Source organism: Saccopteryx leptura, chromosome 2 (assembly GCF_036850995.1).
Source record: "Saccopteryx leptura isolate mSacLep1 chromosome 2, mSacLep1_pri_phased_curated, whole genome shotgun sequence".
Taxonomy (NCBI): Eukaryota; Metazoa; Chordata; class Mammalia; order Chiroptera; family Emballonuridae; genus Saccopteryx; species Saccopteryx leptura.
The window spans coordinates 116932954-116954031 of record NC_089504.1 but is presented as its reverse complement, the minus strand read 5'-3'; the positions used below and the strand labels follow the sequence as shown (position 1 = coordinate 116954031).

The window sequence follows — 21078 nt, the reverse complement described above, 5'->3', positions numbered from 1 at the left end:
ATTACCATTATCTTCTTATTTTTTAGCACATGCATCATCCCCCAGTTCCTATTTGTAATCAACTATTAATCCTACTGATTTTTCTTCATCCATCTATTTATTTTAAACACTCTTCTCCATTTCTAGGCCATCATCCCCTAGCATACAATCTCAAATATTTTACATCTGGTTTAAGAGAACTCTCTAGTGTCCCAGATTTTGTTCTTCCTTCATTTTTACATAGCCTACAAAGATCTACCAGGGCAGTCTTTTCTGTACAGTTCCCATAACTGGTCACTGTAACTCCTATTATAATCCTTCCCATTGTTTACTGGATCAAATCTAAACTCAAAGCCCTGCATTAGCCAACTCCCTATACAAATGCAAACATTTCATTTTGCTGCCCCAAAGGGTCCCTGCACTAGAGCCAACTGAATTCCTCATACATAGGTTGCTTATTCTTCTTGACTTCATAACTTTGTTCATGTAGTTATGCCAAACTGAAACATCTTAAATCTTTTCAATTAATCCACAAATCGAGATCAGAATCAAACCTAAAACCCTACAGTCTGAACAATCATAAAGCTATTTTCAGAGTTTATAATTACTCTAAAAGTAAACAAAAAATAGCTTCTGTGCTTCTTTTTCCTCCACCAGTTTCTGACTTCCCTGTGCTTGCCTCAGAGTATTCAGTCTATATTCTATCATATCTGTATTTTCCCCTTGTAGTGCTTTATAAGTATGTAAATTATCTTTCTAAACTCTAAGTTCCTCAAAGGAAAAACTACAATCTTTTACGTTCTTGGTTATCTCTATAGCTCCAATTTCAGTAAACTTAATGACAGAAAACTGACCCAAGAAATGTCTGTGATATAAACCCTACTTACCCACAGGCTTATAAGGTAATTTCAGGAAAATATTGGGGAAGGATGTCAACAAAAATACTGTTTGCTAGTCAATTATACACGCCTTTTGCTAGTTATCTATCAAGATATTTCTGCCTCAAAAAACAATTTTGGAGACAGTCTGGTCATCAAAAGCCTTAAAAACAAACATATTATTTGAGCTAGTAATTTATTATGTAGGAATAAATCCTAAGATCAGAGATATGCACAAATATTTGCAGGGATCTTCTGCATATATCATTCAATAAATATTACTGAGTACATCCCAATGGCCAGGTAAAAGTAGAAGACAGAATTAGATCCCTGCCTTCATAGTGCTTACATTATAATGTAGTCAATATAGTAAAAGAGGTTATTTTTTTTTAAAGGGTGTTTAATAGCAAAGATATACCATATTCATGAATCAAAATTATTCAATATTTTTATAATGTTTATTTCTCCCAATGTCATTTGAAATCCCAGCAGATATTTTTATAGAAATTAACAAGCTGATTCTAAAATATATTTGGAAACACAAAGGACCTAAAAGTTAAAGAACTTGTGTTACCTGATCTCATGACTTAGTAAAATATTACAGCAATAAAAATTATGTGGCAATAAGTGTCAAAACACACAAATTCATTAAAAAGAGAGTAGAGGTCAGAAATAGAACCAAACATATAGTTAATTGATTTTTGACAAAAATGCCACATCCGTTCAATGGAAGGATAGTCTATACAACAAATGGTCCTGGGACAATTGCCTATCCATTTGCAAAGAAATGAATTTCACGCTGTACCTCACACCACACACAAAAATGACTAAAATGTATACATGAACACAAAACTTTTAAAAATATATATATATAAGGGAAAATCATGTAGATCAAGGGTTCAGTAAAGATTTCTTTGATTCAACACCAAAAGCATATTCCATTAAAAAAAATACAAACTGGACTTCATCAAAATTAAGAACATGTTCTTTAAAAGACATTATCTATATAAATAAAAATGTAAGTGTTCGTTTGTTCAAAATCTAAAATCTCCGAAAGTTCTTCATCAATTGCTTTGAAATGTTGACACAACGTTGCATTCAAATATGCACTCTTTTTTATATACCTACTATTATAATAGATATGTCACACCTGTGACAGGTAAAAACATGTTTTTTAAAAAACAGCGCCATCTGTTGGACGTAAAAGCAACACATGCTATATAAAATATTTTATGATTCCATTTCAATTTTTCCGATTTATGACCCATTTACGTGCAGACAGACTTGAGGATGCACGGTTGCGAGCACAGCGATTGCATTCTCCAGCTTCAGATCTGCTTCGTTTTCAACAGAACAAACGCCAACAGGCTGGGAGTGGCTGAAAGATGTAACGAGAAACAGCAGATCAGCGTCAAACACGACTCTGTGCTCAGCAATCACGCGATTACTATCACCTTGCATTCCGGTACAACCCAGCTGATGATTATAGTTTGAGCTGACATGTTCTCATCGGCACTCTGACTGAGGTGTGTTCTTATTGCAAGGCTCTGAAATTTAATGGAGAAACGGAAGGAATGTGTTGTGCCACCGGAAAAATTAAACTGCCTCAACTTGGAGAACTGCCAGAGCCATTAAAAACTTTGCTTGCTGGATATACCGCCGAATCAAAGCATTTCCTATCTAATATCAGGAAATAGAACTCATGCTTCCAAATGACGTTGTTCAGTGCAGAAATTGTAACAGCTCAATTCATGCCAAATTTCAAAGTGAAAGGACAAATTTATCATAAAGCTAGCTCCCTGTTTCTGTTCCCAGATGGTCAACATAAATTCCTACAAATGTATTTCATCGGTGATGGCAATGATGAATTGAATGCATGCTGCAGAATTTCCACTGGCATAAAAAGGTCGGTCCATCGTTTCCCAACTGCAAGAGCTTCTTCATGAAAAAAACAATTTAGTGCATTTGTTCAAAACAGCAATTGACATGATGCCATCTGATACACACAAGATTGTTATTCATGCTAACAAAACGGCTGCTGGAGAACATGTGCAAAGATTCAATGCTCCAACTATAGACAAAGTGGCAATTGTTACAGTCGGAGATCAATTCCAACCTAGAGATATTGTTCTTCATCGGAGAAACAGTCAATTGACAATACTTGCAGAAACTCATCGATGCTACAAAGCCCTGCAATAACCAATCATTTTTTGGGATGGTGCTCATGGATATCACTTCAACGTTAAGATGACAAATCCAGTCAGTGGCAAAGAAACAAATATGAAATGCAATGCAATGAACTATTATTCATACCGATTAATGATTTGAGAGAATGAAGACAATCACATTTTGAAATGCTGTCAATTGTTTCACCAATACATCATAGATATGTATGCAAAAATTGAAACAGAACGTTTGATATTCATCCGTTTGAATCAGACCAAGCTTCGCTCTGAAGAATACGTTCATTTGTGAGATGCAGTTGTGAATGACGGTAATACAACTAACATTGGAAGACTAACGATTTTGCCATCTTCATATACAGGCAGTCTACATCATATGCATGAGTATGCTCAAGATGCAATTGCATATGTTCGTCACTACGGACGTCCTGACCTATTCCTTACATTCACATGCAATCCAGCTTGGGACAACATACAATAGTTCTTACTTTCTGGCCAATCGCTGGTGGATAGGCATGACATCACAGCACGTGTTTTCAGACAGAAGCTGAAATCGCTGATGGATTTCATGGTAAACATGAAGTGTTTGGGTCTGTGCGCTGTAAAAAATTAATAAGCAATGTCACAGAAGCAACGATCTTGACAGGACCTTTCAAAGGTGAAGATGTCCTCATTCCTCGCATTCCTATGATTCCAATGATATGCCATTTCAATTTAAGAGACTGCAATTCCCAATTTGATTGGTGTTTGCAATTACCATCAACAAAGCTCAGGGCCAATCTTTAGAATTGTGCGCTTTAGATCTACACACGGATTGCTTCTCACGTGGACAATATGTTGCGTGTTCTAGAGTCAGCAAATCAGACAATCTCTATATCTGCACAGACAATGGAACAACAAAAAATACTGTATACCCACAAGTACTGTGAAATTAAACATATTAGAAATGTGCGCTTTCTCTTTTCTTTCTTTTCCATTTAACCAGACTGAGCCACAGCAATGCGTGGCCAGGAACAGCTAGTAATAAAAAAAAAAAGATAAGCAAGATTGGAGAAAAAATTACAAATCATATACTGATTATGGATTTGTGTCCAGAATACATAAAGAATTCTCAAAACTAAATAAGAAAAGCAATTTAGCAAAACAACAATGAAAAACGGCTAAAGATTTGAACATTTCACTAAAAAAGATGCATGGGTGGTTGGTTAAATAAACACTTTGAAACAAATGTTAAGTATCACTAGTGCTTTGTGAAGTGCAAATTAAAAATACAATGCAATGCTACTGAACACCTATTAGAAAGGCTAAAATTTAAAAGATTTACCATACCAAGAACTGACCAGAATGTAGAGAAACTGCAAGTGTCATAAACTACTGGTGGAAATAGGAAATGGGGAAATCCTACGGAAAAACTCTGGCAGTTTCTTAAAACGTAATCACATACCTACATATAATCTAGCCAATTCTCTTACAGGTATTTGTCCGAAACAAATGAAAGCATATGTGTCCATACAAATACTTTTACACAAATGTTCATAGCAGCTTCATTTGTGAGATTCAAACACAGGTCCAACAAGAGGTGAATAGGTAAACAAACTGTGATATATTTATATTGATACAATGGAATCCTACTCAGCAATAAAAAGAAATGCATTAATCTAGGTAAATCCCAAAATAATACTGCTGAGTAAAAAAAATCTAGACAAAAGATTACATGTCATATGATTCCATTCCTGTACAATTCTAGGACATGGAAATTAATCACAGTGACAGCAAGCAGATCAGAGGTTGCGTGGGAATGGCAAAGAGTGAGCAGCTGGAAAGAGAAAAGGGTCACACAGGGGCATAAGGAAACTTTTGCGAGTGATAGATATATATTAAACACCCTGATGGTGGTGATAGTGTCACTGGTATAAACATATATAAAATTTAAATCATTTACTTTTTCAAATGTACACGTTTTTATCAATTATAGTCAATAAAGTAGAAAAAAGTCCTTAAGAAAAACTCTAGGCCCAGATGATTTCACAGTTAAATTTTTCTTTTAAAAAATGTTATGGAAAAAATATTTAATAACATTGGGAAATGTTTGTTAAAGTGAGAAAAGCAGATTACAAAATACTTTTATAATCCTTATTTGTAAAAAAAACATATTTACAGAATTATACAATCCCTATATGTAAAAAGCATATTTATATGACTATATACATAAAAAAAAAAACCAGAAAGGATAGACTCAATATTAGTAAGTAACAACTATGGATGACGGGTGTGATTTTGTGTATTTCCTGCACTTTCCTTATTTTACACAAAGGTAGATATTATGTTTACAATCAGAGGGAAAATGTCACTGGAAAAAATGCAGGAAAACCTCAAAGTCCACTGAGGACCAAAGGAAAAGAAAAAAGCCTCCTTTTCACATCAGATAATATATAAATATAAAATGACACTTGAAGTTCAACTTTTTGCTTCAAAAATAACTCAAAAATCCTCAAATTCCATTCCCTTCCATTCAAGATTATGTAATAAATACTAAAAAATATACTCAAAAAATATTTGGCTGTTGATTACCAACTCTATGACACCATTTAAAATTCTCTTATCAATATAACTCCGTTTTACCTACAACAGTTTTCAAACAATTTTTATAATTGAACTTCTTTTTCAAATCTTATAGAACTCTAATATTTAGAACAGACTATATCATTTGATTCATGTACTTTTTTTTTCTTTTTAAGTGAGAGAGAGACAGACAGACCAAAAGACAGCAAGGGGGAGATGAGAAGCATCAACTCATAGTTGTGGTACTTCAAGTTGTTCACTGCTTACTACTTATATGTGCCTTGACCAGCGGTGGGAGTTGGGGATCTAGCCAAGCCAGTGACCCCTTGCTCAAACCAGCAACCTTTGGGCTCAAGCCAGCAACCATGAAGTCGTGTCTATGATCCCACACTCAAGCCAAGCCAGCAAACCTGTGCTCAAGCCAGATGAGCCTCACTCAAGTCAGCGACCTTGGGGTTTCAAATCTGGGTCAATACTCTATCTGCTTGTGCAATCACCTCGTCAGGCTATTCATGTATTTTAATAAAAATTTTAATTCATACAATTTGATTTTAAAGATACATACCAGATCTTTATTTCCTTATCAGCTAATATCTTGAAGGTGGTCTCTAATGTTTTAAAAGATGGCTTATAGTACATTTGGATATACATATATTTGGATATATATACAAATACTGATTGACTTACAATCTATGCAACTTACGACCATTCGACTTTACAACCACAATCACTAGCCACGACTGCTCCGCGTATGGCAGCGCAAATTGTCTTTGCAAATATTAAACCAGTTGTACTGGTAATGCAGTGTTTTACTTAAACCTGACGAATGTAAAAATAAGAAACAAAATGGTGTAGAGATTATACAAATGGCATAAAATGAACAAATAAAACTATGATATATATAACAATGAAAGAAAATTATGATAAAATATGACTTAAAGATTTTTATAACATCATTTCACAGTACTGTACATATAGCCTACTCAACTTACGACCAAATCATGTTACGACCGGTCTGTTGGAACCAATAGTGGTCGTAAATCAAGCACTAGCTGTATATTTGGATATTTTATATATATATATCTTTTATTGTAGCTTTTGGAATAAAATTCAAGTCAAACACAAAATGTACCTCCCACTCACAGCTTTGAGGAACTGACCAACCCAAGGTTAATAGAGGTTACAAAACCCTTCCCAACTGGACCCTCTCTACCTTTCCATTCTCACCTTGCACAACTACTTGATATGTACTTATGCCCTAAAAACACTAAGCTACTTGCAGTACTTCACTGAACACACCATACTTTTTACCTCGTGCTAACCCCTCTACCTACTATAATCTAATCTCACCCTTCACTCATTTTTATATTCAACTCAGTTATTACTTCCTTCTGAAAGTCTTTCCTAGATGCTTCCATTTCTTTTTCCCCAGTCCATTCTGAGTTAAGTGTTTCTGTGTGCTTTTTCATCAAGCTACATAATTATCCACATCAATATATTCATTTCACATTATTATACTCAGCTAATTAATTGTACGCCAGTCTCCTTCATTCACTATATTAAGACTTCCAGGAGATCATAGATTAAGCTAGGTAAACTGCCCTACACAATAGCTGGAACATGCCCGGTAGTCAATAAACACTTGCTGAATGAATGGTGAGCAGTTTCTTCCACTTATCAAGATGATAGGGAGCTTGACCTGGCAGTGGCACAGTGGATAGTGTTGGCCTGGGACACATAGGACACAGGTTCGAAACCCCGAGCTCATCAGCTTGAATGCAGGTTTACCAGCTTGAGCGTGGGGTCACTAGCTTGAGCATGAGATCATAGACCTGATTCCATGGTCACTGGCTTGAAGCTCAAGGTCAGTCACTGACTTGAACCCAAGGTTGCCAGCTTGAGCAAGGGGTCACTGGCTCAGCTGAAAGCCTCCTGGCCAAGGCACAATATGAGAAAACAATCAATGAACTACTAAGGTACCACAACAAAGAATTAATGCTTCTCATCTCTCTCCCTTCCTGCCTGTCTGTCCCTCTTTCTGTCTCTCTCACTAAACAAAACAACAACAAAAAAAGGATAGGGAAAGCAAGAAATTGCAGTTTGGAATTCCCCAACCTCACGTGCCTTATAATTTGATGCTTGAGGAAAATCAGGAAATATAACTCAACAAGTACTATGCAAAGAACTATGATTTGTATAAAACAAGTAAGTACTGTGTTCTTGGGTTTATAATACACATAGCTGTAATATGTAAGACAATAATAGTACAAGAAAGGAAGAGAAAAGAGATATATTAGCAAAATTTCTAAAATTTACCAAATTTAGTTTTATTCTGAAGGAGACTGTAATAAGCTAAAATGTATATTATAATCCCTAGATCAACCACAGTGAAAATGACATAATATTGTAAAAGGGATCAACAGATTAAAATGTTGCACTAAAAATATTAAACACAGGAAGTCAGTAAAGGAAGGAAATAGAAAAATAAGCCATGAGACAAATAGAAAACAAATAAAATAACAGATGTAAATCTAACGTCATTAACTACATTAAATGTAAATGGACTAATTATCTCCATTCAAAAGACAGAGAATTTAAGACTGCATTAAAAAAACAAGACCCAACTGTATGCTATCTACAAGAGATATGTCTTTGATTTAAAGGCATAAAAATGTTAAAACTAAAAGGATAAAAAGAATATACCTCCAAAACAATAACCATACAAAAATACTACAGTAAACTACCCTGAGTATCAAGACAAAATATTGATAGTATTTAAGATAAGAAATAGTACTAATGAAGACATAACAATTTTAAGTGTATATGAATCTAACAACAGACTCCCAAAATACATCAAGCAAAACATAGAAATAATAAATAATGGAAACAGACAATTCAACAAAAATAGTTGTAGAATGCAAAGACTGACAGAATAAGGCAGAAAATCTGCAAGAACACAGAGAACTTGACCGAAACTATCAATGTATAATACTTGAATAATGAACAGAACACTATTATCCCAAAGCTGTAGAATACACATTATTTTCAAGCACACATAGATGGAACATTCTCTATGATAAACCATATGCTGGGCCATAAAACAAAACCTCAATAAATTAAAAAACACTGAAATCCTTAAAAGTATGTTATCTGATCACAATGGAATTAGAGCTCCACAACAGAAAGAAATATGGGAACACTCCCAAATATTGACAAATATAACACGTTTCAAAAATAACCCATGGATCAAAGAAGTCACATGGAAAAAAATTTTAATATATTTTGAATAAAAACAGAAAAGCATATCAAAATTTATAAAATGCAGTTAAAACTGTGCTTAGAAGGAAATTGATAGCTTTAAACACGTATCAGAAAAGAAGAAAGGTCTCAAATCAATAATCTTAGCTTCCACCATAGGAAAATAAAGGGAAAAAGAGCATACAAAGCCCAAAGCAAGCAGAAAAAAAAAAGAAAATACTAGGGTAAAAATCAATGAAACAAAGAATAGAAAAATAGGGGAGAAAACCAAGGAATTTGAAGATACTTCTTTGAAAAGATAAACTTTAAAAAGTTGACAAACTCTTAAATTTGTAGAGCCCTGGGTGGTGGCTCAGTGGACCAAGTGTCAACCAGGCATGCGGAGGGCCCAGCATATGGACATCCTGGGGTCGATTCCCAGTCAGGGCACAAAGGAGAAGCAACCATCTGCTTCTTCTGCCCCTTTCTCTCCTTCTTCCCCTCCTGCAGCCAGTGGCTCAAGTGGTTCAAGCATGGCCCCAGGCACTGAGCATAGCTCCGTTGGAGCACATCAACCTTGGGTGCTAAAAATGGCTCAGTACTCAACAATCAGCCCCAGATGGAGTTGCTGGGTGGTTCTTGGTCTGGGCTCATGGACTCCACACCAAATGTGTGGGAGTCTGTCTGTCACCCCTCCTATGACTTAAAAAAAAAAAGTTAATTCAATATGGATCCTATATCTAAATGAAGGAGCTAAAAATAATGCAAAAGAAAATCTTTGTGACTTTGGATCAGGCAAAAAAGTTCTTAAACAGCCCTGGCCATTTGGCTCAGTGGTAGAGCGTCAGCCTAGCGTGTGGATGTTCTGGTTTTGATTCCCAGCCAGAGCACATAAGAGAAGTGACCATCTGCTTCTCCACCCCTCCTTCTTTTCTTTCTTTCTTTCTCTCTCTCTCTCTCTCTCTCTCTCTCTCTCTCTCTCTCTTCCCCTCCTGCAGCCATGGATTAATTGGCTCAAGTGAGTTGGCCTCAGGTGCTGAGCATGGCTCCACGGCCTCCACCTCAGGCACTAAAAAATGGCTCTGGTTTCAACAGAATAACAGCCCCAGCTGGGCAGAACATTGCCCCCTAGTGGGCTTTCCTGGTGGATCCCAGTTGGGGCACATGGGGGCGTCTGTCTCTCTGCCTCCCCTCCTCTCACTAAAAAATTTAAAGGAAAAAAAAAGTTCTTAAGCATAACATTAAAAGCATAAGCCATGAAAGAAAAAAATGACAAATATCTAGCACTTCAAAGACACCAGTAAAAATGAGAAAACAAGTCACAGACTGGGAGAAAAATCTTTGTAATATATTTAAAATTTTTTTCATTCAATAGTGAGACCAAAAAAAAAAAAAAAAAAAAAAAAGCTAAAAATGGTCAAAGATAGACTTGAGTAAACATTCCACCAAAAAAAGGTGTATAAATGGCTAATAGGCACATGAAAAGCTTGTCACTTGTGTTTAGGGAAATTCAAATTAAAATCACAGTAAGGTACTACTAAAATGGCTAAGATCAAAAACACAGATGATACCAAGTGTCGGTGAGGACATGGAGAAACTGGAACCCTTGTACTTTTTTGGTAGGAATGTAATTGTACAGTTACTTTCGAAAACATTTTGGCAGTTTCTTAAGATGTTATAGTTCTGAACTGTTTTTACTCACAAAACTACACTCCATATACCAACTGACTGTCCCAAAATTTAATTGACACTAACTACCCAGGTTTAGTGTAGACCCTACACGTTAAGGGCTTAGTCTCTCAATACTGACACCAGTCCGAGTCCCAGTACCTGGCATAGTGCAAGACATATAATAGGCACTCAAGTGTTAAGTCAATAACCAAGAAAAATAAGATTTGTTTTAAATTGGAAGCATACAATTCTGAAACCTTCAGGAATTTTATTTTTTTCAAATGAGAAAATAGGCCAAGAAAGATTAAGTGATTTAGTCAAGCCTTGGTCTCCTGAATCACAATTTTCTTCCCACAAAATCATGATGCCTATCAATTAATGCTTATGGATATAAACTTTCCATGAACCTCTGGAATAGAAAAATGTTCTTTAAAGAACCATTTCAACTTCATCTACCCTAGCTCTATCTGGCTACATCAGTTTTGGAGATCAATGTTAATTATTATTACTTTAGAGCTATTCTGTCATAACAGACTAATCTTTCATTGAACCAGTCTTTTCACATATCCTTTGCACACACTATAATTTTAACATATATAGTATTTATCATGCATCTGTATGTGAAAAGCAATGTGCAAGTTATGTCACACTCCAAAAAAAATCAATTATATTTTAAGTCCTTTAACACACCCCAAATGCATGCCTTAAACCAAAATGTGATTTATTTGAGGAAGATAGATTGAATGCAAACACTAGAGATAGGCACTGCAACTTTATCAGGAAAATCCCCATAGTCCAGTGCTACTGTTTTCAGCAGTTGCTATGTTATTCTGAAAGTGTTACTAGACAACAGCCAGCAACCACCATACTTGAGTTCTGGCTAAAAAAGAATTCAGAGTCAAGGCCCCAGCTGGTTGGCTCAGCAGTAGAGCATTGCCCAAGCATGTGGAAATCCTGGGTTCGATTCCCAGCCAGGACACCAAGAGAAGCGCCCATCTACTTCTCCACCCTTCCCCCTCTCCTTCCTCTCTATTTCTCTCTTTCCCTCTTGCAGCCAAGGCTCCATGGGAGCAAAGCTGGCCCAGCGCTGAAGAGGGCTCCATGGCCTCTGCCTCAAGTGCTAAAATGGCTCTGGTCGCAACAGAGCAACACCCCAGATGAGCAGACATTGCCCCCTGGTGGGCATGCCAGGTGGATCCCGGTAGGGCACATGCGGGAGTCTGACTGCCTTCCCGTTTCTAACTTCGGAAAAATCAAAAAAAAAAAAAAATACAAAAAAAGAATTCAGAGTCAAGACTTATAATCTGTAAGAGAAAGTTTATTAGAAAGTCACAGAGGTAGAAGAAATGGGCTCAGGAAACAAGTTACAGAGGCAAAAGAAGGGCCCCTGGAGCTTGGGAAAAAGAGGCAAGGAAAATGGGCCTGGGAGCAAGAGGGAGAGAACAGCACAGGGGTTGGGAGAAGTGCACTGGGTCCTCTGTCCTAAAGGGTTTGTGTTTTTAATAACTTTTTACTCTTTAGATTTTTATTTATTTTAGAGAGAGAATAGAGAGAAATGACGGGGGGAGGGGGGACAGAAAGCATCAACTCATAGTAGTTGCTTCTCATACGTGCCTTCAACAGGCAAGCGTGGGGTTTTGAACCATCAACCTTGGCATTCAAGGTCAATGCTTTATCCGCTGAGCCACCACAGGTCAGGTATAAGAGGTTTTAAGGGTAGAGATTTTAGGGGAGGATCTCAATAAATTATTCATCAGATTTCTAGGTGTGTCCTTTCAGTGTCATGGTCTCTACTGATTGGTAGGCACCAGGCGGGGTCATTAGTCAATGCAGCCAGTCTTGTGGTCAGCTTTGGAATCACCTGTCTGATTTTGCTGCTTTTCTGGGCCTGGAGCTGAAACACAACTGAGGCCTGGATGTATCTGATGTGCATCAGAACCTCACTGTCCTGGGGGCTCAATGCTTAAGAGCTATCCTCTGGTGCCCTTGTTTGATCCCCCTCTAAGGAAATCTAACCTGCATGACTAGCAACATGCCCGGGGAAGAAACGCCAGGGGAGGTCTGAACTGTATGACCAGCAATATGAAAGGTCGGGGGTCTAAATCTTATAACCAGCAATATGCTAGGGAGGAAAAGCTACCTTGGGGTCAAGGTACCTGGCCGATGGTCCTTGCTCTGCTCATGTCTAACTGCCTACCTCAATTTGAAGTTACAATACACAGAAAGCAAGTAACTAAGCACTTCGTAACTTTCTTTTCTTCCTGGATTGTATCTCAGTTGAACTAAAAAAGTAGAGCTAGACTCCGTCTGTGGTAGAGCAGACTCCACCATGACCCAGAGAGGCGTCCATATGGAAAAATATAAAACTTAAGAGAATTACTAATTTATGAGAGCCAAATGAAAGTACTGATATAATTTCACAAATTAAGTCCTGACCAGGTAAAAAGTAAAATGGAAAGGTAAAATGGGGGAAAGGGAGAGGAGAGAGGTAGGAGTTGGGAAGGAAGTATTTTTAAAGGAAGATTCTACTCAGGAGGACCCAGGAAATTGACCTAACTTTGACTCCTGAGGCAGTCCTTACCAGTGATATCATGCTGGGAAATTCTCAAATATTCACATTGTCTAGGAACAGTACCTTTCCTTCTGATTCTAATGAATCTCCTCTTTAATGTTCTGTCTTACAGTTTACAGCTGCCCTTCTCAAAGATTTTCTTTTACTTTCACCATGCTATGGGAGGAGGAGTAGAAACGCACATTTCTTATCTTTAAGAAACATTTATTCATGCCTGACCAGGCGGCGCAATGGCTAGAGCATCAGCTTGGGATTTAGAGGACCCATATTTGAGACCCTGAGGTTGCTGGCTTAAGCGGGTTCATCCAACTTGAATGCAGGCTCACCAGCTTGAGCATGGCATCACAGATATGACCCCATGGTCGCTGGCTTAAGCCCAAAGTCGCTGGCTCAGCTAGAGCCCTCCAGTAAAGGCACATACGAGAAAGCAATCAATGAATAACTACGGTGCCACAACAAAGAATTGATGCTTCTCATCTCTCTCTCTTCCTGTCTCTCTGTCCCTATCTGTCCCTCTCTCTGTCTCTGTCACAGGAAAAAATAATTTTATTCTGCAACTTCTGTTTGGAAGAAACTGTGCCCTGCCCTTAAGGAGCTTACAATCTAGTTAGGAAGGTAAGACATACATAGAAATAATTTTTAAAAATACATCAACATAAAGTATAAGTGAGTTATAACCAACAAATATAGGATTTTGGAAGTGAAGGAGTTCAGAACATGTCACCACAAAATATGCCACTTCAGTATACTGATTATTTTGAGCTAAATGCACAGGAGAAACAGCAGGTTCAAGAGAGGCATTCTGACCCTCCTTTTTCTTTCCAAAAGCAGGAGTTAAGCACCCATGTGAAAGGTGCCCTCCCTGTAAGGAGGAAGACATTCTCATTACCAGAGATAAGGAATAAAAACCCAGAAATCCGTACAGCCTTGTTAAACGCTTATCTTCCTAGTCATTCTCCACAATTTACTGCTCCTAGCCCAAACCCATCTTGTCATTTTCACAAATTTATTGTGTGTCTAAAAGGTATAAAAGCTGTTTGCTCTGGTCACTTCTTCAAGTCTTTATTCTCCGGTGAAGGCTCCCATATACTTGTACCTTTTTTTTTTTTTTTTTTTTTTTAACTTGGATGCTTTTTCTGTTAATCTGTCTTACATCAATTTAAATCTTCGGCCCAGCCAGAGACCCCAAGAGTGTAGAGAATTTTTCTTCCCCTACAGAGTTCATGGCAGAATTGAACTTTATAGAAAAGATACAATTTAAAATTTAGGAAAGTAAAGAAGAAATCAGGTTGTTACAGAATTCAAGGGACTCACCATTTAGGGTGCCCTAGTCAAAAACACAAGATAGGCCTCACCAGGTGGTGGAGCAGTGAATAGAGCATCTGCCTGGGACGCTGAGGACCCAGGTTTGAAACCCTAAGGTTGCCAGCTTGAGCGTGGTCTCATCAGCTTGAGCACGGGACTCCATGGTTGCTGGATTGAGTAAGGGGCCTCTGGCTCAGCTATAGCCCCCACCCCACCCCAGCCCCATCGAGGCACATACGAGAAAGCAATAAATGAACAACTAAAGTGACATAAAAAACTGATGCTTCTCATCTCTCTGTCTTCCTGTCTATCTGTCCCTCACATCTATCTCTCTCTCTCACTTAAAAAAAAAAAAAAACAAAAAAAAACAAAAACAAAAAAAACCCCACAAGTTAGCTTTATTTACCATACTTGCAGCAAGTAAAGGAGATAGAGGATTCATATCCAATGTTCTGCCTCCCCCAAAAGGAGGCTTAGCTATCCATAGCCTCTTACACCATTTGGTCAATTACACATTGATTTCAGCTGGCTAACTGAGGTGCCTAACAGTCTCATCCCTTTTACAGCTGATCTGCAAAATACAGTGCTACATTTTAACATTTAGCAAGAACAGCATTTGTAAGAATGGACTAGACCAGGAGACCCTGTCCTATCAAACAAGATCAGACCTGTAGAATGACATGAAGACTGGTAAGGAAGGGAGTAAGCACATGTTGGGTGTAGACCAGGGGTCGGGAACCTATGGCTCGCGAGCCAGATGTGGCTCTTTTGATGGCTGCATCTGGCTCGCAGAAAATCTTTAATAAAAAAAATAATAAAGTTAAAAATATAAAACGTTCTCATGTATTACAATCCATTCATTTCCTACCGTTCATGGTTGCGTACATACACGGGTCGTTGTATGGCTCTCACGGAATTACATTTTAAAATATGTGGCATTCATGGCTCTCTCAGCCAAAAAGGTTCCTGACCCCTGGTGTAGAGGATAGTGAAGAAACCAGTGTGGTCAGAGCATAGCTTTTCTATAAAAAAATATGAACTTGAAAAGGCAGAGTGCAAAGAGATTTCAAAGAGTTCATATTAAGAAATGTGAACTTCAGTCAGTAGGAAAGAGTATTTCTGGAAATTCTTTTTACAAAGATACATAGACACATTGCCTAGAATTATACATAGACAATTTGAGAAAATTACTTATTGAACCTAATTCATTATATTGACAAAGTTAAAATAAAACTCATTTACTTTAGGCAGAGATAATATCTAGAAAACACAAAGATTCACTAATCTTTCTGTTAGTTCACTATTTTTTCTGTTACAATTTCAGTCTTCTAAGCTTCCTGAATTAGAACTTCTTCCCATGACAAAATGCTGACATCTGATTACTAAGGATTTTATCACACAACATGAGTCATTCATGATTTTTTTCTTCTCAGCTTTCTTGACCAACTTAAGTATTTCATTACTTCAGTATCAATGTATAGAAAAAGGGATAGGGTAGTAAAATGAAGTCTACAGATTTGTGCAATACAGAAAGAACAGGACAGAAATACGATTAAATTTCAAGTTCCAATTAGCATTACTAATAGCTTGATTTCAAAGAAGTCATTTATTCTCTCAATTTCTCAAATGTTCTCACATACTTTCTTAGATACTTGAAAGGTTACTGCATTAAAAATAGCATGATAAATGCTCTAAAATCTATTTGTCAAGCAAATTATTATGATATTATATCATTCAGGGTTCAATGAGTGAAGAAAGAGTGAGGTTATTGGCTAAACCAAGGCTTATTATCAACTGTGGACAATCAGTGTTTCAATTTCCCAATGCTCTGTGTAACTCTAAATTGCTATTACTCCATTATTTGAGAAAATTCCCAAATATAGGCTGTGCACTTCATCTGGTTATGGAAGAAAATTCTGAAAGGAAGTGGAATACCTGACATATTCTGTCCTAAATAACCAAAGGGTAACTCAGATCCATTTGCAACTCTACGGAGAGTCCGAGAGTCCGGTGTGACACCAAAATTTAAAGCACTCTAATAATTCTAAACAAAATGAGTTTGAAATCAAACCTCAATATAAAAGGTGACTATTACCTGTAACCATCTACAGGCTAAACCCATGAATTTAGAGAATCCTGAATCCAGGTAATTGTACGATTGATATATTTAATTATATTCTGGTTGGACAGTAGACTTGTTTATGGACACGTTGCTTGGTAACAGAAGCAATGCTTTAACAACTAGATCTACTCAAGTATTTTGTGCTTATGGTCTGAATACATTATGAACTATATCCTATGTAAGAAATTATGAACAAGTTTATTGTTATGCAAGACTTCTTTGAGATTTTACTGAAATACCTTCATCATTACAACTAATGTGACCAAAGACTTTTGAAATACTTAGCGGGCATTTTTAAGAGCTAAGTGTCCATTTATTATGGTCAAAAACTAGACACTAAGGATTTATCAGCGTCCACTTACACCCAGGATTCACTTACATAGACATTATCTCTGTAATGGCAATCAACATCACTGTTAAAATTGTGTTCAGGGTCAAGGAAAATGGTTGCATAGCACAGTATAGCACTTTCATCACAAATTAAACTGGAAGTACCGCACGTTTGTCCAGTTACCAAATTGACTACAAAAGCATCACGGTGGAAGGCACCAAAGAGCTCCATAAAGTTTCAGGGGATTGCATTGGCTACGAACCTAATCACAGCCTCCTTTTCTAACATCAGCTCCAATTACAAGAAAAAATAATAATAATTCAAAGACAAGTTCTGAACATGAAAGAATAATCCAAAATATGAACAAGGCAGCGTCCCCATAAAAAGAGGGTACGTACCAGACTCACACACGGCCTTGCAACGTGCAGACATCAAACTTAACAGTGACCGGTGTTCCGGCCACGATGGCCACCGGGGGACACTTCCACAGCTCCAACCACCGGCACCCACTTAACTCTTCTTGCCGGGGCATTAGGGCGACGGGTTGGGGTCCCACACGCGGGGTGCCTGCTCAGCCCGCCACGTCGGGCGAGGTCTCGGAGGCCGCTCGCGGCGCGGGCTCAGGAGGCAGAGCAGAAGGACGGCCAAGCGCACCTCTCAGGCGCCCGACCCCGGGGAAATCTGAGGATCCCAGGAGAGCTACCAGGGCGAAGAGGGCGACGGCGGCAGAAGAAGCCCTGCTCCGCCTCGAAAGAGTGGCCTTCTCAGGGGCGCGGGGCCAGCCCTGCACAATGTTCCAACGAGTAGCGAACCTCAGCCGGCCGCCTCCGGCCCCTCACGCTCCACTGATGGCCTGGGTCCTGAGATTCAAGGGCGCGCGCAGCAGGAAGTCCCGCCCTCGATGACGTCACCGACGTCGTGGCCTGGGCCGTTAGGGGGCGGAGCCAGTGGGCAGGGGAGGAGCCAGTGTGCCCTGGCGGGAGCGGCGGACCACCGCAGAGCACCGCGGAGGCAGTGGCAACACTGTGAGAGCGCAGCTATGGGACAGAGATACCGTGCGCCCGAAAGAACGGAACATACGCGACTGGCCACGTGCTTTACGGAGCCAGAGTAAGGAGCGTGGTTGAGCAAGAAGCCGATCTCCCTCGCCTGCTTTCCCTGGTTTATTCCCCCTTTCCGCGTTTCTTCTTCCCTTTGCCAGCTCTTCCCACGCTGTCTTCTCTGAGGGCTCCGAGGGGGTCCGGCCGCTCCCCCCGTCCTTTTTCGTGTCCGACCGTGCAGATTTAATGGGCCGCGACGTGAGCCTGCTCAGCTGGCCGTCGTGAACCGAGGAACTCGCCGGGTCAGGACCCGGCCCCGCCCCGCATCGTCTGCTCTCCGCGCATCACGCAGTCCCCCCCGCCTGGGGCCTCTCGGCTAGTCCTGGGAACTGTTTGTCTCCGGTTGTAACTACACTTGGAAGAAAAGGGGCTAAATTTTGAGAATGTCAGTTACATGCCAACAGCTGAAATAAAGTACGGTTTCAGCCCTTCAGAATAGGTGGTAGAGAAATGGACACCTTCCCATCTCCGGTGTTTGTTCTGTACCGTGGTTTGGATTTTGCTTCTCACTACGTTGTGGAAAAGAGCTTCTTGCCCCCAAGGTTAACATTTCTGGGCTCCAGTTGTGATTAGAAAGGCAGCTGAGATAGACTTGTATAAAGGCTAGGAAAAGGGGGCAACTACGATAGCACAGTTTTTGTTGAAACGAGCAAAGAGATGGGACGGGGAATTGGGTAATGGATGGATCACATAGATAAGAGAGATGTATCAGTGAATAGAATGTAGAATACAGAAGTAAACTGCTCTGTATGCATGAGTATTTAAAAATAAGAGCACACACATTTACTGAGCACTTGTCAAGTACTGGAGACCTTTTGCAGCTTATCTTATGTAACCCTCTAATTATTATCGCGATTGTTCAGCGTTACCCTGAGTCATTACTAATAATTGTGGAAGCCAGGCAGCCTGACTCCAGAAGTCTCAGAGGTAACCAGTAAACTATACATTACAAATCATTGGTCAGTGGGAAAAAAATAATTGGATAATGACTAACTATTGGGGACAGGCTTTCCATCTGCTTTCTCAAATAAGTACCAGATGGATCAAGAATTTAAAGAAGGAAACCATAAAAATATTTTTAAAAATTGAGGTGAATATCTTTATAATCTTGAACAGAGAGGCCTTTTCTAAGTATGAAACAAAACAAACCATACAAGAAAAAAAATTGGTAAGAATTAACCACATAAAGATTGTAATTTTCAGCACTGGCCAGTTAGCTCAGTAGGGTAAGAGCACTGTCCCAAAACAACAATGTTATGGGTTTGATTCTGGTCAGGGCACAAATGGGAAGCAACCAATGAATGCAGACAGAGTGGAACAAATGGATGCTTCTCTTCCCCCTCCCCTCTCTCTCCCTTTGTTATAGTAAACAAAGTCAAATTAATATAAAATGTTAAAAAGAAACTAAAAATGTGTTAGGTGTAACCAGTTTTGCCCTTTTGAGATAACTCCATGTTTCAACTGCATGCCAATACCATGTGTGAATTAATGTGATTAACTATATTTTATGTAAAAGCCCACTATGTAAGGCCTGATTACTAAGATGTAATGGGTTTACTCCCTTTTCTTTCTTTCTTTTTTTTTAAATTAAGTGAGAGGTGGGGAGGCAGAGAGACAGACTCCTGCATGCACCTTGACCCAGATGAGTGGGATCTACTCAGCAAGCCCCCTACAGGGTGATAGTCTGCTCATCTGGGGCCACAGATCTGTTGTTCGGCAACCGAGCTATTTCAGTGCCTGAGGTAAGGCCATGGAGCCATCCTTGGCACCTGGGGCCAAATTTCTCAAACCGTTCAAGCCATGGCTGCAGGAGGGAAGGAGAGAGAGAGAGAAAAGAAAGGTGGGGGAGGAGTAGAAAGCAGATGGTCGCTTCTGTGTGCCCTGACCAAGAATCGAACCCAGGACTTCAACACACCAGGCCAACACTCTACCACTGAGCCAACTGGCTGGGACCTACTCCCTTTTCTGATAACTCCATCTGTTAACCTCATAAAGCCCATATGTGACATGTTTGAAGCATGATAATGTAACCATATGATGTGATGAGTGGCCAGCTAAGTCTAGGTCCTTGCTTCGATGGGGCCCCAAACAAACTTGCTTAGAGAGGCGGAGTGCTTCATGGCAGTTGCCAAGGGCTCTCAGTGGGCAATGTGGAGTCTGCAGTGAAGTCTCAGGAGACTTCCTTGCTCTTCACTCCAGCTACTTTTATCTGATTTGGCCACTCATCACATCATAGGGTTACATTATCACACTTCAAACAAGTCATACATGGGCTTGATAAGATTAACAGATGGAGTTATCAGAAAAGGGAGTAAACCTGTCACACGTTGGTAATCAGGCCTTACATAGTGGGCTTTTACGTAAAATATAGTTAATCACATTAATTCACATATGGTATTGGCACTCAGTTGAAACATGGAGTTATCTCAAAAGGGCGTAACTGGTTATACCTAACTCACTCTTAGTTTCCTTTTTACATTTTATAGTCATTTGATTTTATGTTTACTATAACATTCTTCCTCTCTCTGTTTCTTTAAAAGTCAGTAAGTAAAACCCTGGCCAGATCTTGGTTGGTTGGAGCATTATCCTGGAGTGTGGAGATTGCCAGTTATATTCCCCGGTCAGGGCACATACAGGAACAATGATTGATGTTCCTGTCTCTCTCTCCCTGCTTCTCTCAAAGAAAAAGAAAAACAAAATTGTAATTTTCTACATACAAATAATGATCCAGTGGAAAATAAATGTGTATCATACAAAAAACAAGGAAAAATATTTCAAATATACAAAGAGCTCATAAAAATATCCATTTTACAACTTTACACCACAATAAATAATTGGCAAAGATTATCAATAGGACATTCCTAAAACAAGTAAAGCCAAATCTAATTAACAAAGGAAAAGATGGTCATCTTCCAGACAGATCCTTTTTGTCTATCAGTGTAAATAGGGAGAGAGCAATACAATTACTATTGTGCAGTATTGGTGTGAAGTTGAAACTGGTACAACCTTATTTACCAAAATTTAACATAAACATTAACCTTTGCCCCAACAGTCTCATTTCAGTCCTATGCTCTAAGGAAAAGAGAAAAAAACAAAACATATTTACAAGGATATTCTTCACTTTCTTTTTTATGATAG

The 21078-nt window shown here is 38.8% G+C and overlaps 1 protein-coding gene across 4 annotated transcripts in view; it reads right to left on the bottom strand.

The window, feature by feature from the left end:
* Positions 1-17711, bottom strand: part of CEP83 (centrosomal protein 83) — a 105280-nt gene extending 87569 nt beyond the window's left edge. For 2 of the 4 annotated variants that reach the window (XM_066368629.1, XM_066368632.1), the window contains exon 1: positions 17239-17711. The gene's annotated coding sequence lies outside the window, so the exon portion shown is untranslated. Of the gene's footprint in view, positions 1-2007; positions 2095-2129; positions 2236-17238 lie in introns of those variants that run through there. The other 2 variants (XM_066368630.1, XM_066368631.1) reach the window with 2 other exon arrangements.
* Positions 17712-21078: the final 3367 nt, after the last annotated feature.